This window comes from Anser cygnoides, chromosome 1, assembly GCF_040182565.1.
Source record: "Anser cygnoides isolate HZ-2024a breed goose chromosome 1, Taihu_goose_T2T_genome, whole genome shotgun sequence".
Lineage (NCBI taxonomy): Eukaryota > Metazoa > Chordata > Aves > Anseriformes > Anatidae > Anser > Anser cygnoides.
In genome coordinates this window covers 60,115,581-60,130,171 of record NC_089873.1, presented here as the reverse complement: position 1 = coordinate 60,130,171, position 14,591 = coordinate 60,115,581, and positions in this window count along the sequence as shown.

Below are 14,591 nucleotides of genomic sequence, written 5' to 3'. Positions count from 1 at the left end.
GATGTGTTAATGCCCTAGTAAGCAGATTTGGTATCCTATTGCTTCTGAATCAATAAATTTTGTAAAATACCAGGGCAATTCCTTCCTTTAGGTGACACTGGAAGATAATAATCTTTCAATACAGACATTTTATTTTTGAAATATGAAATCATTTGGCGTATGAACTGAGTAGGTGTTTGTTCATTTCATGTTTATGACATAGAAGGACTTGAAATTATGTGTGAAAGAGAGAGGGGAAGAAAGGCCTCTAATTTGCTTGTATATTGTATTTTAAATGCTCTATTATATTTCTGTGTGAAAAGAAAAGAGCTTATAATAATCATTTTTTTAATTTTTAATTCTATGTAAATGATAAAAACATAAACTTCTTTCTTAAGCAGGAATTACTCAGTTAACTTGTCCTCTCATTTCTTTGAAACTTGATTCCAAGACCATCTGTCCTTTCCTAAAGGTCTTCAAGTAACTCTAGTAGCTTCCTCTTTTTTCTTTTTCCTTTTTTTTTGTTGTTTGTTTGTTCATTTTGTTGGGTTATTTATATTTTAAAAATATTTTGATATTGGTGCATTTAGCAAACTGAAAATACAGTCGCTGTATCCCTCATAAAGGTAACTATAGAATATGTACGTGCAAGGAATGTATTTAAGAAATATATTTAGTCTGCTCCAGGAATATATCTAGTGCACAATCATGTATCTTGTGAATGAGTGTTGTAATTCCTTCTCAAATGGAATTCTTCCTGCTTGAAAATTGCCACTTCAATGCAAGCCGAAGTAATTGTAGGCTGGTGGAGCCAGAGAATTCAATTTCTTCAACACCAGGGCTATAAATATGAGGTATCAGTTTGTATTTGCAGATTATTTTTTTGTTTTGCTTGTATGGGTTACACTTAAAATCAAAAGGGATTTTTATTTATTTGAAAAAGGCTGTGAATGTTATTATGTAGATTACCTGAATGAATACAATTTCTTCAGGCAGACAAGTAACATACATTTATCTTGTGTTTCCAGATATTTTCCTATTCTCTGGCAATTTGAAAAATAAAGTTCTCATCTGCCTGTTAAAAATGTATTGGTCTACATCTTGCTATGATAAACAAACAAACAACCTATATGAAGTCTGATTTTTATTTTTTTACTTTTTGAAAAAATATTCTAACAAGCTGTGTTGTCTAGATATCCAAAATCTCCATGTGCTATTCACTGCAAAGGTTAACCCAATTTCAGAAAGACTGGAGTTGTTAGATTTCATGGGCATTACTTAAGTAAAATTACCATCTAAGTGAAATGGGAAAACATCACATGAAAAACAAACAAAACTGTCTTGTAAAAAGATGTCTTAATACCAAATGAAACAAGAATATCATTGAGTCCAGTTAAAAATCGAGGTGAAAAATTGGAAGAAATTTGCAGGGAACTTTGCCATTTTGTTTTACAGAAAATGCATGGATGTGTTCCCATTTCTGTGGAAAATTTTGGAGGTACCTCACATAATTTATAATTGATTTTCCACTAAACTGTTGAAAAATCTTTTTTTACTTCTGCTGCTAAAGTGCAGCACCAGCAAAAATCCACAGAACATCTTGGCAAATTCTTCAGAAATTAACTCTACCTCAAAAACTTGAAAGTATGATGTCTTTTTTCTTTTTCTTTTTTCTTTTTTTTTTTTCATTTGAAAAAGAGAATACCCTGAGTGTGTGGAATACATTAGCTCCATAATTCAGTAAAAGGCCATAGTACTATAGTTATAGCAATGCATTTTAGCAGAACTTTTCAAATTAGACTTTGAGGTAAATTTTATACTTTTTAGATTTGAAATATAATAGCACTTTTTTAGAGTTCTTGGACCTAATCTGTGGTTTAGATGCCATGTATCAACAAGTGTCAAACCTGCAGTTGGTTTGCTGTTTCCCAGATTTCTGAAAGTCTGGATATTAAAAATTCTTAAAGAATCATCTAATGGGTTTTATTATAATATAATGAGTCTTTTAGCTCGGAGTTGTTGGCAATTTTCTATAGCACCAAAAAATGTTTTATGATCTGGAGAGCAGTAAAGGAAATCAAAGGTTTTGTTTACTGTATGAGAACTTTGCCTACAGCTTGAACGTAGTAGAAGGAGTCATTAGAATTAACTTTAATTAACAACTTCACCAGGAGGATTAAAATCAAGGAAAATGGCTAGATATGTTTCCTCTACAGTATAGTTCTAGCTGCCCTGTTTGAGGTCCCATATTTAACATAGAAGGGAGTGAGGGGTATGCTTTTATTGCTCACATTGTAACTGTGCTTTGGAGGAAGCAGTCTTCAGCTAAAGCCAAAGGTCCTTTGGAAGTAAACAGACGTTGCTGCTGGTGAAAGCGGGACCAGCATTTCCCCCTCAGGTTCCACAAAAACTAACCTGGAACCATTCCCAATGCAGTATTCTCATTTTTCAAAACTATCTCCACAGCATCTTTTGCAAAATGACTTAATCCATAGGCTTCAGAAACAGTTAAATGTAAGGGTTTCACTTGCTTTCACAAGGTACAGGCAACAAGCTACTCTTTATCTCCTAAAGCATTTAAGAGTATGTTTAGTTTAGCTGTAGTATTAGATCTGAGCATTGCTTTGATGTGAAAAACCTTCTATGGTGTACATGATTACTTTCGCTGCTAATAGATTTATACGTTTTACTTGTCAGTGGTGAGATTTTCAGATACTCTTTAAAGAAATATATCTATTTTCTGTCATTTAATTCCATGGAATTAAACCTTGAAATGCACTGTTTAAGAGACATATATATGCTTATGTTTCTTATTTTCTAACAGCTAATATTAGATTATGTATATTATGGTGCTGAGACCTAGCTTCATCCAAGTTTATTTTCAAAATGCCTATTTCTATCTCTGTCTTAATAGAGATCCGAGGATGAATATTGTCATGTTTTATGAATTGAAAACCTTCAAATACATGGTAGAATATTAACAGAAAATTCTCAACTGAAATGCTAATTCACTGACAATATCATATACACATGACATCCAAGGCAATATTGACCTTCTGTATGTAAATGTTGCTTAAAGCATATGAATTATAGCATGTTTTGTACTTCAGACAGAATATATCTGGTTTAGAGATCATTTAGAATTAAGAAGTGGATTCCTGCCTTCAAGATTGATTATTTAGTGACTAATTTTGAACAAGTCCTTCTTGATCTTTTATATAAAATTTGGGTATTTTTTTCCTTGTAGTGACTAATCTGCCTTCTATACCAGGTATATCTATTATTTATACCTTTGGTCCCAGGAATATACATTAGCTTGAATGAGGTCACTCACTTAAGCTTTAAACATTTGTTTATATGATGCTGATCGACTGAGCTTCATCATATTCAAGATAACTCCTGTCTATTAGAGGCAAGGATGAAATCATGCCTCAGGTTAACAATCCGTTCTAGTATTATTTCACATTTCAAACTAGTTTACAGAGAATCTTCCATCCTCTACGATATGATTTAATGATTCAAGCTTTCTATGCTCAGAAATTTCTGCTACAGTGTACTTCGGCTGTGAAGCTTCTCACGCTGGTATTTATAAATGTGACATGGTTCCATTTACTAAAACCACAGTGGAAGCTCATTTGATTTATATATCTTATTTACAGTTATGTAGGCTGCTAATTCTACTTCTAATTTTCTGAGCTGCAAGCCTTGATGGATACCATAAAAATGGTCTTTTGGGTTATTAATTGATTAATTCTATAATAATCTGATGCCACCGTATAATTAAATTGTTCTGTATGTTCACAAAGACAGGGAAAATTAGCGGCAATAGAACTCTCATCCCGTCCTCCCTCTATTAAAAAAAAGGACATTATATCCATTTTTAAATTACCGTATCCCAAGGAAAAGTTGCTGTGTAACTTCTGTTTTCCCCTCCACAAAAAAAAAAGTTAAGCAGACAGTTAAAAATGAAGGGCTAAAGAGGAATTTTAGAGCTCCTGAAGATGACTTCGATACACAGGAAAATACACCAGTCTGAATTATCTTCCTTTTTTACCTCTCTATTTTCACCTGCTCTATTGTCCCTTAGGCATACAATGTCCTTCTAGTTCAACTGGCCCTTTTTTTTTATACTTTAATTTCACCTTGCCTTCACCTTTATTACTCTTTTCTGCTACACACTTTACAAATACTATTCTATTCTTTTGGAGTCAGTTGTCCTCTTTGACCCAAATTTATACACAACATTAAAATTCTGCAACGTGATTTGAGATACGGAAGAAAAATCATTTGTGTTTTGTACAGGGACAAATAAATTATTCTCACTTATTCATGTGCTATAGAAGTTGAAAGTAGAAATAGCTTAAGATCTTTTGACATGTTAGAGATACTGCAAGAAAATTCTGACATTTTCCATTATAGATTACTTTTTATATTGTTTATAACCTTGCTAGGATTAATCTGCTTAGGTTGGCATTTTGTTGTCTGACGGGCCAGATTTGGTCATTGTAACTTTCATTTTCTCAGAATATGTTTTATACATTCTTGTTTTATACTTGTTACCATGACAATGATCATGAGTCCACACTTTGAAGCAGGGACTTGTTATTTGCTAGAAGAACTGTCTGAGTTTTAGATATGGGCCTTTTACTATACCTCAAAAATTTGTCCAGCTTTGGCCAACTTGCAGTTCTCTGAATAGTCTTAATTTACACATCCTCAGTACAGTTTTGCTAATGGATTTTCACACACATTTTATGAATATTCACTGTGCCTTAGGAATGCCATGTATGCTCAGAGAACCAATTGACCATTAAAACTGCTTGAAACATCTTCAGTCACATTGAGAAAATGATTCTAACATACTCCCCATGCAGTTGTTTCCAGGACACAGCACGATGAACAGTGTCTACACCATGCAACATTTTAGTGTTTTCTATGCTAGCTTGAGATGACTGTCTATATCTGCATTGGACAGTGAAATATGGCTATTCTTGCCTCTATATAGGGCTATACGGCACTTCTATCAATCCTGGGTTAGGTAGTAACAGTTTAGGTATGTGTATTTTTCTACCTTACCTGCTGTTTGTCCACAGCCTTTCTGTATTCACCATACTTCTGCTCTTGCTCCTGAAACATCATGGGTAAGGCAGAGGGGAGGAAGGGTGTTCAAGAAGGAACAGAGGAGGCTAAGGCTGTACTGTCAGAATCTTGGAGGAGGAGGGAGAACAGTTTCGCGGGGACAGCATGTAGGTGAGCTGAGCAGGAAAGTCTCTAGAGACTGGGACAGGAAGGCCTGTAAACACAAGCAAATGTCTGAGAGATTCTAGTCCCTTTGTTCCTGTGTTGTCTGTTAAGTAGGTATGGAAATCCTTAGAAGATGTCATGTCTCGGCATTCATTGGTGTTAAGCTCAGACAGAGGGTGAGAAGTTTCTACTTTTGCCATTTACTGTGTTAGCTCAGGTCGTAGATGACTGTGTTGTGATACTAAAAGTCGTGACTCAGTTGAGGACCAATAGACTACTTCAGGTTGGACCTCTAGTTTTTAACGTAAATTTCAGGAAATTACAGTGAAAAATACTGCAGGCGTGTAAGAGTCACAGAGTCAAATACTTTGAAGTTGTGTTCACATTGAAGATGTTTGCTCTGTATCCAGTACACTTGTGTTTGTGTATTGCAATGATGCTTTTAACTGTGCTTTTGAATGCTAAACACTTTTTGTCGTTCTACTGATGAGGCAAATGTATTAATAAATAGTAGTGTTAGTGTTGGGGAGAATCGAATGGATGTTCTATTAATGTTTCTCAGGTGATGGATCATACGGTATAATTAAATATTATTAAATGTACTTACATTATCAAGTAATCTATGTATACTGGAAACTTAGGGAGTACATTGAACAATTAAAGGAATCGTTGAAGGGGAACCCTGGGAGGGAATAGGTACAACCTGACCTTGGATAAGGGCCTGGAAATGATGAAGTGAGTTGAAGCAGAACCGAGGAGCGGAGAGAGCATGCGTCGAATAGAAAGGTGAAAAGTTTAGCGAAGAGGAAGACTCCTTACTTCATCTGGACGACCACCTGGACGACCACCAGAGTGCGCCACGCATGTGCAAAGGGGAGGGGAGCTAATTAGAATGAAAAGCGAGGCTGATGTTGCAACCTGTAATGAATATGTATACCTGACGCAATGTTGTATGTATAAATAATGGCTGGGAAGTAACGGGACTTGAAGCCAGATTTGGGCACCTGCCCCGGCTTCCAGCGCTGAATAAAGCACCTTCATATAATCACTTGGTGGTTATGTGGTTGCTACGCTAACAGTAGGACAAAAGCTGGATATTTTGACTGTTAGAAAGCGTGGATTACAGATTCACAGATTCACAGATTTCTCTAGGTTGGAAGAGACCTCAAGATCATCGAGTCCAACCTCCGACCTAACACTAAGTACTCCACTAAACCATATCCCTAAGCTCTACATCTAAACGTCTTTTAAAGACCTCCAGGGATGGTGACTCCACCACCTCCCTGGGCAGCCCGTTCCAATGCTTAATAACCCTTTCGGTAAAGAAGTACTTCCTAACATCCAACCTAAAACTCCCCTGTCGCAACTTTAGCCCATTCCCCCTCGTCCTGTCACTAGGCACGTGGGAGAATAGACCAACCCCCACCTCTCTACAGCCTCCTTTCAGGTAACTGTAGAGAGCGATGAGGTCGCCCCTGAGCCTCCTCTTCTCCAGGCTGAACAAGCCCAGCTCCCTCAGCCGCTCCTCGTAAGACTTGTTCTCCAGACCCCTCACCAGCTTGGTCGCCCTTCTCTGGACTCGCTCGAGCACGTCCATGTCCTTTCTGTAGCGAGGGGCCCAAAACTGAACACAGTACTCGAGGTGCGGCCTCACCAGAGCCGAGTACAGGGGCACAATCACTTCCCTCGACCTGCTGGCCACACTGCTTCTTATACAGGCCAGGATGCCGTTGGCCTTCTTGGCCACCTGAGCACACTGCTGGCTCATATTCAGCCGACTATCCACCAATACTCCCAGGTCCTTCTCGGCCAGGCAGCTTTCCAGCCACTCATCTCCCAGCCTGTAGCTCTGCTTGGGGTTGTTGCAGCCCAGGTGCAGGACCCGGCACTTGGCCTTGTTGAACTTCATGCAGTTGACCTCAGCCCATCGCTCCAGCCTATCCAGATCCTCCTGCAGAGCCTTCCTGCCCTCGAGCAGATCGACACACGCACTTAGCTTGGTGTCATCTGCAAACTTACTGAGGGTGCACTGGACGCCCTCATCCAGATCATCGATAAAGATATTAAAGAGGACCGGCCCCAGTACCGAGCCCTGGGGGACTCCACTAGTGACCGGCCTCCAACCAGATTTGACTCCATTCACCACAACTCTCTGGGCCCGGCCATCCAGCCAGTTTCTAACCCAGCGAAGCGTACGCCAGTCCAAGCCACGAGCAGCCAGTTTCTTGAGGAGAATGTTGTGGGGAACGGTGTCAAAAGCCTTACTGAGGTCAAGGTAGACCACGTCCACAGCCTTTCCCTCATCCACCAAGCGCGTCACTTGGTCATAGAAGGAGATCAGGTTCGTCAAGCAGGACCTGCCTTTCATAAACCCATGCTGACTGGGCCTGATCGCCTGCTTGCCCTGCAAGTGCCGCGTGATGACCCTCAAGATAATCTGCTCCATGAGCTTCCCCGGCACTGAGGTCAAACTGACAGGCCTATAGTTCCCCGGGTCTGCCCTCCGGCCCTTCTTATAGATGGGCGTCACATTGGCTAGCCGCCAGTCAACCGGGACCTCCCCCGATAGCCAGGACTGCCGATAAATGATGGAAAGCGGCTCGGCCAGCTCCTCCGCCAGTTCTCGCAGTACCCTCGGGTGGATCCCATCAGGCCCCATCGACTTGCGCACATCCAAGCTCCGTAGCAGGTCGCCAACCATTTCCTCATGGATAGCGAAGGCCACATCCTGCTCCCCATCCCCTTCCACCAGCTCAGGGCACTGGGTGTCCGGAGAACAACCGGTATTGCCGCTAAAGACTGAGGCAAAGGCGGCATTAAGCACCTCAGCCTTTTCCTCATCCTTAGTAACTAGGTTTCCCCTCGCATCCAGTAAAGGATGGAGATTCTCCCTAGTCCTCCGTTTCGCGTTGATGTATTTGTAAAAGGATTTTTTGTTGTCTTTAACGGCAGTAGCCAGATTGAGCTCCAGATGAGCTTTGGCCTTTCTAATTTTCTCCCTGCACAGCCTCGCTACATCCTTGTAGTCCTCCTCAGTGGCCCGCCCTTTTTTCCAAAGATTATAAACCCTCTTTTTTCTGCTAAGCTCCAGCCGCAACTCTCTGTTGAGCCAGGCCGGTCTTCTTCCACGCCGGCTCATCTTTGGGCACGTGGGGACGGACCGCTCCTGTGCCATCACGATTTCCTTCTTGAGGAGCGCCCAGCCTTCCTGGACTCCTCTGCCCTTCAGAACCGCCTCCCAAGGGACTCGGCCAACCAGCGTCCTGAGCAGCTCAAAGTCAGCCCTCCGGAAGTCCAAGACAGCAGTTTTACTGGTCCCCTTCCTGGCCTCGCCAAGAATAGAGAACTCTACCATTTCGTGGTCACTCTGCCCCAGACAGCTTCCGACCACCACATCTCCCACCAGTCCTTCTCTGTTTGTGAAGAGAAGGTCTAGCGGGGCACCACCCCTGGTAGGTTCACTGACCAGCTGCGTCAGGAAGCTATCTCCCACGCTCTCCAGAAACCTCCTAGACTGCTTTCTCTGTGCCGTGTTGTGTTTCCAGGATATGTCCGGGAAGTTGAAGTCCCCCACGAGGACAAGCGCCGACGATTTTGCAACTTCTGTCAGTTGCCTATAAAACTCCTCATCCGTCTCCGCATCCTGGTTCGGCGGTCTATAGCAGACCCCCACCAGGATGCTAGCCTTGCCGGCCTTCCCACGGATCCTAACCCACAGGGATTCAACCTTATCATTCCCAGCCTGGAGTTCCACAACATCAAAAGATTCTCTAATGTAGAGAGCCACGCCACCACCTCTTTTGTGCTGCCTGTCCCTCCTGAAGAGCCGATAGCCAGGCATTGCAGCACTCCAGTCGTGGGAGCGGTCCCACCACGTCTCCGTGATGGCAACCAAGTCGTAGCCTGCCTGCTGCACGATGGCTTCCAGCTCCTCCTGTTTGTTACCCATGCTGCGTGCATTAGTGTAGATGCACTTCAGCTGGGCCATCGCCTTCTTCCCCGGCCTAGCCATTGTTTCCCCCGGCACAGCTCCAACAGGCCTTGTTTGAGCCCCGTCCCCCTTCTTACCTAGTTTAAAGCTCTCTCTATGAGCCCCGCCAGCTCCTGGCCTAGGATCCGTTTTCCCCTTGGAGATAGAGACCCGTCTGGGGCCATCAGGCCGGGTGCCGAGTAAAGCTCCCCATGGTGAAAAAACCCAAAATTTCTATGCTGGCACCAGCCTCTGAGCCACCTATTAACCACATGAGCTTTCCGCGTCCTCTCCGTGCCTCTCCCTTCCCCCGTAGGGATAGACGAAAACACCATTAGATGACATTGGATTCTGTATATCCAAATAAGATGTAATTTAGATTTTTGTGATGCTTTACTATGTCTGAAAAATGACAGGGAAACATTTTTTTTACATTCCATTCAAATGATCACCTTCAAGTTTCTGTGTCAATTGCTTAAAATGAACAGGATAGCCCATACTTTTCAGAGCTATTGTTTCACAGTCCCGTTATCCTCCAGAAGAAAAAGAATGGTTTTGTACAATAAGCATGTTGTGTATTTGATATTTTGCTAACAATGAGAACGAGACAAAAACTGAGGTACTGGTTTACAAGTACAGAAAACACATACTGTAGCTACTAGACTGCAGACTGCATAAGCTCTCTGTTTTACCAGGTATGCATTGCTACACAAGTAGATGAGCAAGGTAAAACACTTGGTGCTGTGGACCCAACATATATATTATCCACATAGAAGTTATTGATGGCATGCACATTCCAAACTGGTGTCTAGCCCATGGCAGCTAAGATTATACAAAACCACAAAGGCTTTCATTCGGCTCTCCTATGGCCTTGCAGGACCACCAAGGCAAAATTTACGGTCATCTAGAAATGCTTCATAGAAAGGCTTGACAATGGCCATGTTTTCTGCAACCCTGGCCTTGGACTGAAAATGGATGCTAAGACTTCTTTCTACAGCAGGGACAGGATCATTCCTGGCATTTGGGTACCTTCGCATTACTGGAGACACTGTGTATCCCTGCACTGCTGAAACTTGAGGGAGTATCTAGATAAACATGTAGCCCATCTGTGGTTTGTATTCTTACCCTATCTGCTTTGAAACAGAATGGCATTTTATGTGTGGCAGAGCAGACAAAAACATTTCCATCAACCTGCAGATAACTGGTACTTGCTGTGTCCTATACAACCTCTGTGAGAACAGGGTGAGTGTTTTCTTTTGGCAGCTGTATACATAGCTCTTCACAGCAACTGAGAGTTGCTGGCACTCATGTCTGGGACACTGTTTGTGCCTTCACTGATGATTGACATGACCACATTGAGTGTCCAGGAGCTGACTGTGTGAGATAAGAGGAATGAGATAGGCTGCTTGTTGATGCTTTTTCTACTGTGACAAATGACTGCATGAATGGAAAGTAATTGCATACAATATCTGTCCCTCTTTAGCTCTCCTCTCCCTTCTGTCATTCTTTCCCTGGTGGCACTCCATCCACTATTCGTTTTGAGCAAGTATCCTCACTGATTCTGCATGCCCTGATAAACAGCAGTCAGTGCAATCACTTATGAACCTTCCTGCAATTCGGTGCATGCCTGTGACTGCTGTCCAAGCAGTCCTCCGAAAACTTTACAGGCCTGGGCCTGAACATTTACTGGAAAAAAAAAAAAAAAAAAAAGTAGTTGACAAGCTGCAGCACACCAAAAGGTGCTTCCTTAATAAGGTGGTGAGGGGGGGGGAATTGATTGCCCTTCTTTTCACTAGGATTTATGGCAGGACAGATGTGGATATGAGAACGGGGAAGCTATCATTTGGCTTTGCATGACTGAGTAAGACTTTAGAAAAAAGATGTCTGGACAGAGTCATCTGATTCCTCCCTATGGGGCAGAAAGGTGCCCTCAAAACAATCCTTTCTGCCCTAATTGAAACAAGACCTTCTCTCCTGTCCCCCCTATTTTCAGTACCTCAGTGAAATGATTAATCTGTCCTGTATTTATGCTTTTGGCTGAAACAACTATTCCTAGAGCTGCTACACCCTTCCAGACACCCTGCTACACCCTTAACGATGGGTCATTAACACCCCATGATTTGCATACACTGCCTTAAATGTCCTCACAGTGGGACCTCCTCTGTCCCAGCACTACCTCCATCCTCCCACTCACAATGCATTCAGCAGCCAAGCTCTCTGCATGCCTATTCCCCTGCAAAGTCCACTGTTCAACAGGCCATGGCCCAGGCATGTATCTTTAAGCAACAGCCAAAAATCTGAGTGGGAGGAACACCTGCAGCTCAATAGAAATGGGTTGGCAAATGTGTTCAAACAACAAAAAAATTATATTCCCTGAGAGGGCCAACATGACCCAAAACTTGTCAGAAGATGAAGAGGGAGGGAGATTTGCGGATGGGGGAGTGGATAGGAAAAAGAGAGAGAGAAGGAAGTAGGGGATCCAATATGCCCACCACTCAGACATTCCGCTGACATACCTTGCTCTCCTTGGGTCAATTTGGATGCCTAAGGAATGTGTTTCTGAGGACTGAGGATATTCATGTCAGGGGGACAGGGATCCCTTGTCAGGGTTCAGCTAACCTTTCTCCTCTGGTATCTCCTGCAGCTGGCTTGCCTGTTGCAACCTAGGAGCATGGAGACATACCTATCCTATGGGAGACCATAGGTGTGCCACAGGAGACACTGCTCACATAATTTCTCCAGAGCTTCCTGCTCTCAAGCCTCTGGGCAAATGTGCAGCAATTTGGTCCCTAGGTGGTCCAAGAACTGCTGTGGGATCTGCTGGTCCTATCTCTTCTTCCCATCATCTTCAGAACCCTCAGGCTTCGCAGCAGGTCATTGAGGATACGCATCTGGGACTGCCTCCTGACCGCGTCAGTGAAGGAGAAAGGGCTGCCACCAGGAGATCTTCACCAATGGACTATGAGGCACTAAGGAAAGAAAGTCTATTAGTCCTTGATACCCTGTGAAGATCCAACAAGGTTCTCTGTTGCCTATAGCCCTTCTTTACATTTACACCAGTAAGAGGTGCTAAACCTTGTGTCCTGCCATGTTTACAAGGGGGAATGGTCTTTGGACCATGAAACCGTGGAGGACTGCATTGCCATGACACGCTTTGTGTGTAGCATTTTTTGGTCACTAAGACAGAAAGAGGCAGTCATACAGGGTGAGGAATAGATTCTGACAGACCAAATTGCTGAGAGCATGACTGAATTATGTGCAAAGATATTAAAGCCTCTACAGAGAAATCAAAAATCATAGGATCGTAGGATTGGAGGGCTGGAGGGGACCTCAGGAGGTCATCCAGTTCAATGTCTGCTAGAAAATTATATTGGTAATTTAGAGATTTCCTCAGCTAATCTCTTTAGTACTCTTGAACCTAAAATATATAAGCTTGTGGGGTTGTAAATGATTAATTATCACACAGACTGCCTCATATCCTCCTTTGTTGCACATGGTGAATTTTCTATCAGTGATACTTTAAGAAGTAGATCTACAACTTGATTCATACCAAATGCCACTGAAATACCTATTGAACATTTCTGCTTTTCCTTGATCACACTTCACCATCCTGCTGTCTGAATCTAGCTATTGATTTATAATTCATTCACTGAGTTCATTTCTTCTATAATGTTTTTTTAAATGCCTTACCATTTTAAGTTTTTTGCTTTATAACCCGTTCATTTGACTTACTGACTTAATTACTCACTTATTTCAAATTGTGGTTTGTAATCATTCTCATTTCATTGTTTTTTAATTCCATATTCATATATGCATGCACACGTGCATATGCACATGTACTATATGTTTATGTATGTATGTGGGTGTAAATACAAAGCTTCTAGCATTGCTTACACAAAAAAAAATATCTTTTTTTTTTTTTTGAATTTGAGAATCTTGGTTTCTTGGGCATCCAGCAAGATATTCCTGAACAATTCCCAGTTGTTTTAGCACTTCTTCAGTTAAATGCATGTTCCCAACTATAATCTCAGCTATTCCTCTAACTTTCAATAATTGCAGGTTTTAAAAGATCCAAGAGATATTTCAGGTTGGTGACATATCCTGTTTGCACTTAATAAATCAAACCTCATTTCATTAGGCAATTTTTCAATTTTTATAAAAGCTATTAACTGTTCCTTATTTATCATAATGAGGTCCATTATGGTGAGTAATTGATAATGGACTTTGATAATGGACTGGGGAGTCTGCACAGTCATCCATGAGTTTCTAATAACGAACAGGATATTGGATGTAAAATGTCACCACTGTCCAACCTGGTTTTCCACTGTACCTTTTAAGGAACACATTAGACGTGAAATGCAGTCTTCCAAAACCCAAAGGACCTACCCCATCAAGTTTATCTATTACTAATCACATAATTTGTCTTGTCCAGCAGGACTGCTTCCAGCTACTGTTATTGACTCTCCAGGCTCCAAACAATAGTATTCATAATACCTCTCAGCATACTAGTTTACTTTTAGGTTTGTTTTTAAAAATGATGCTTTTAGTTGGTTTATGTGCTTGGATAGGTATGTCTTATTCTTTCAACATGATTCTCTCTTTTCATGTAGTTTGAGTAGATTAAGTCTTCTTGACTACTTTATCTGTCATCCAGAAGATTGGTATTATTTTGCTGAGACAAAGGCCATAAAATCATGTGTTCTACTCTTTTGTTAAAGGTTACCTTTAGAGGTTACTATGTTACAGAACCAAAATCTTCCCTTACTTCACCCACTACCCCAACTATTGAATTCCATTATCATCTGTCTGTTTTCTAATCTTACTTGAAAAACAGATAAAATTTCTGAAGTATCAGCGCGCCTAGCTTTTTTCAGCTTTTCTCAGCTCCTTGGTTGATTAATGTTCTTAGTGGCTGAAAATCACCTGAAATAAATAATTATCCCTAACTTCAAAGCAATGCCTTCAGTGTTTCCTGTTGGATGGGAGAAATTATCCTGCTATCTGTGTTGTATTGTGGGATCCATCCAAGGCCCAGGCCCAGGATAGTGCTGGGGGCACTTCCGAGTACCCTGGTTTGAACTGAACATCATCTCTCCAAGTTTTCTTCCATTAAACTAATGAATTATTTCACACAGGCTGTACTTTTCCAGTGTCTAACTCAGCACCAGGTTGTTATTTGACACTTACAGCTGGGACAACAGACTTCAGAGACTGTTAAAATTGGCGGTAACCTGTGACATTATTATTTGTCATTGGAAGACTGGACAATCTGCTGTGATATTGACCTAGCTGATCCATTGGGAAATCCCATATATATATATACACAGTATATGAACTTCAGTATCATGGATTTCTCTTCCATTTTGGCTACTAGGTTGCACTTCATATAGATTAAATC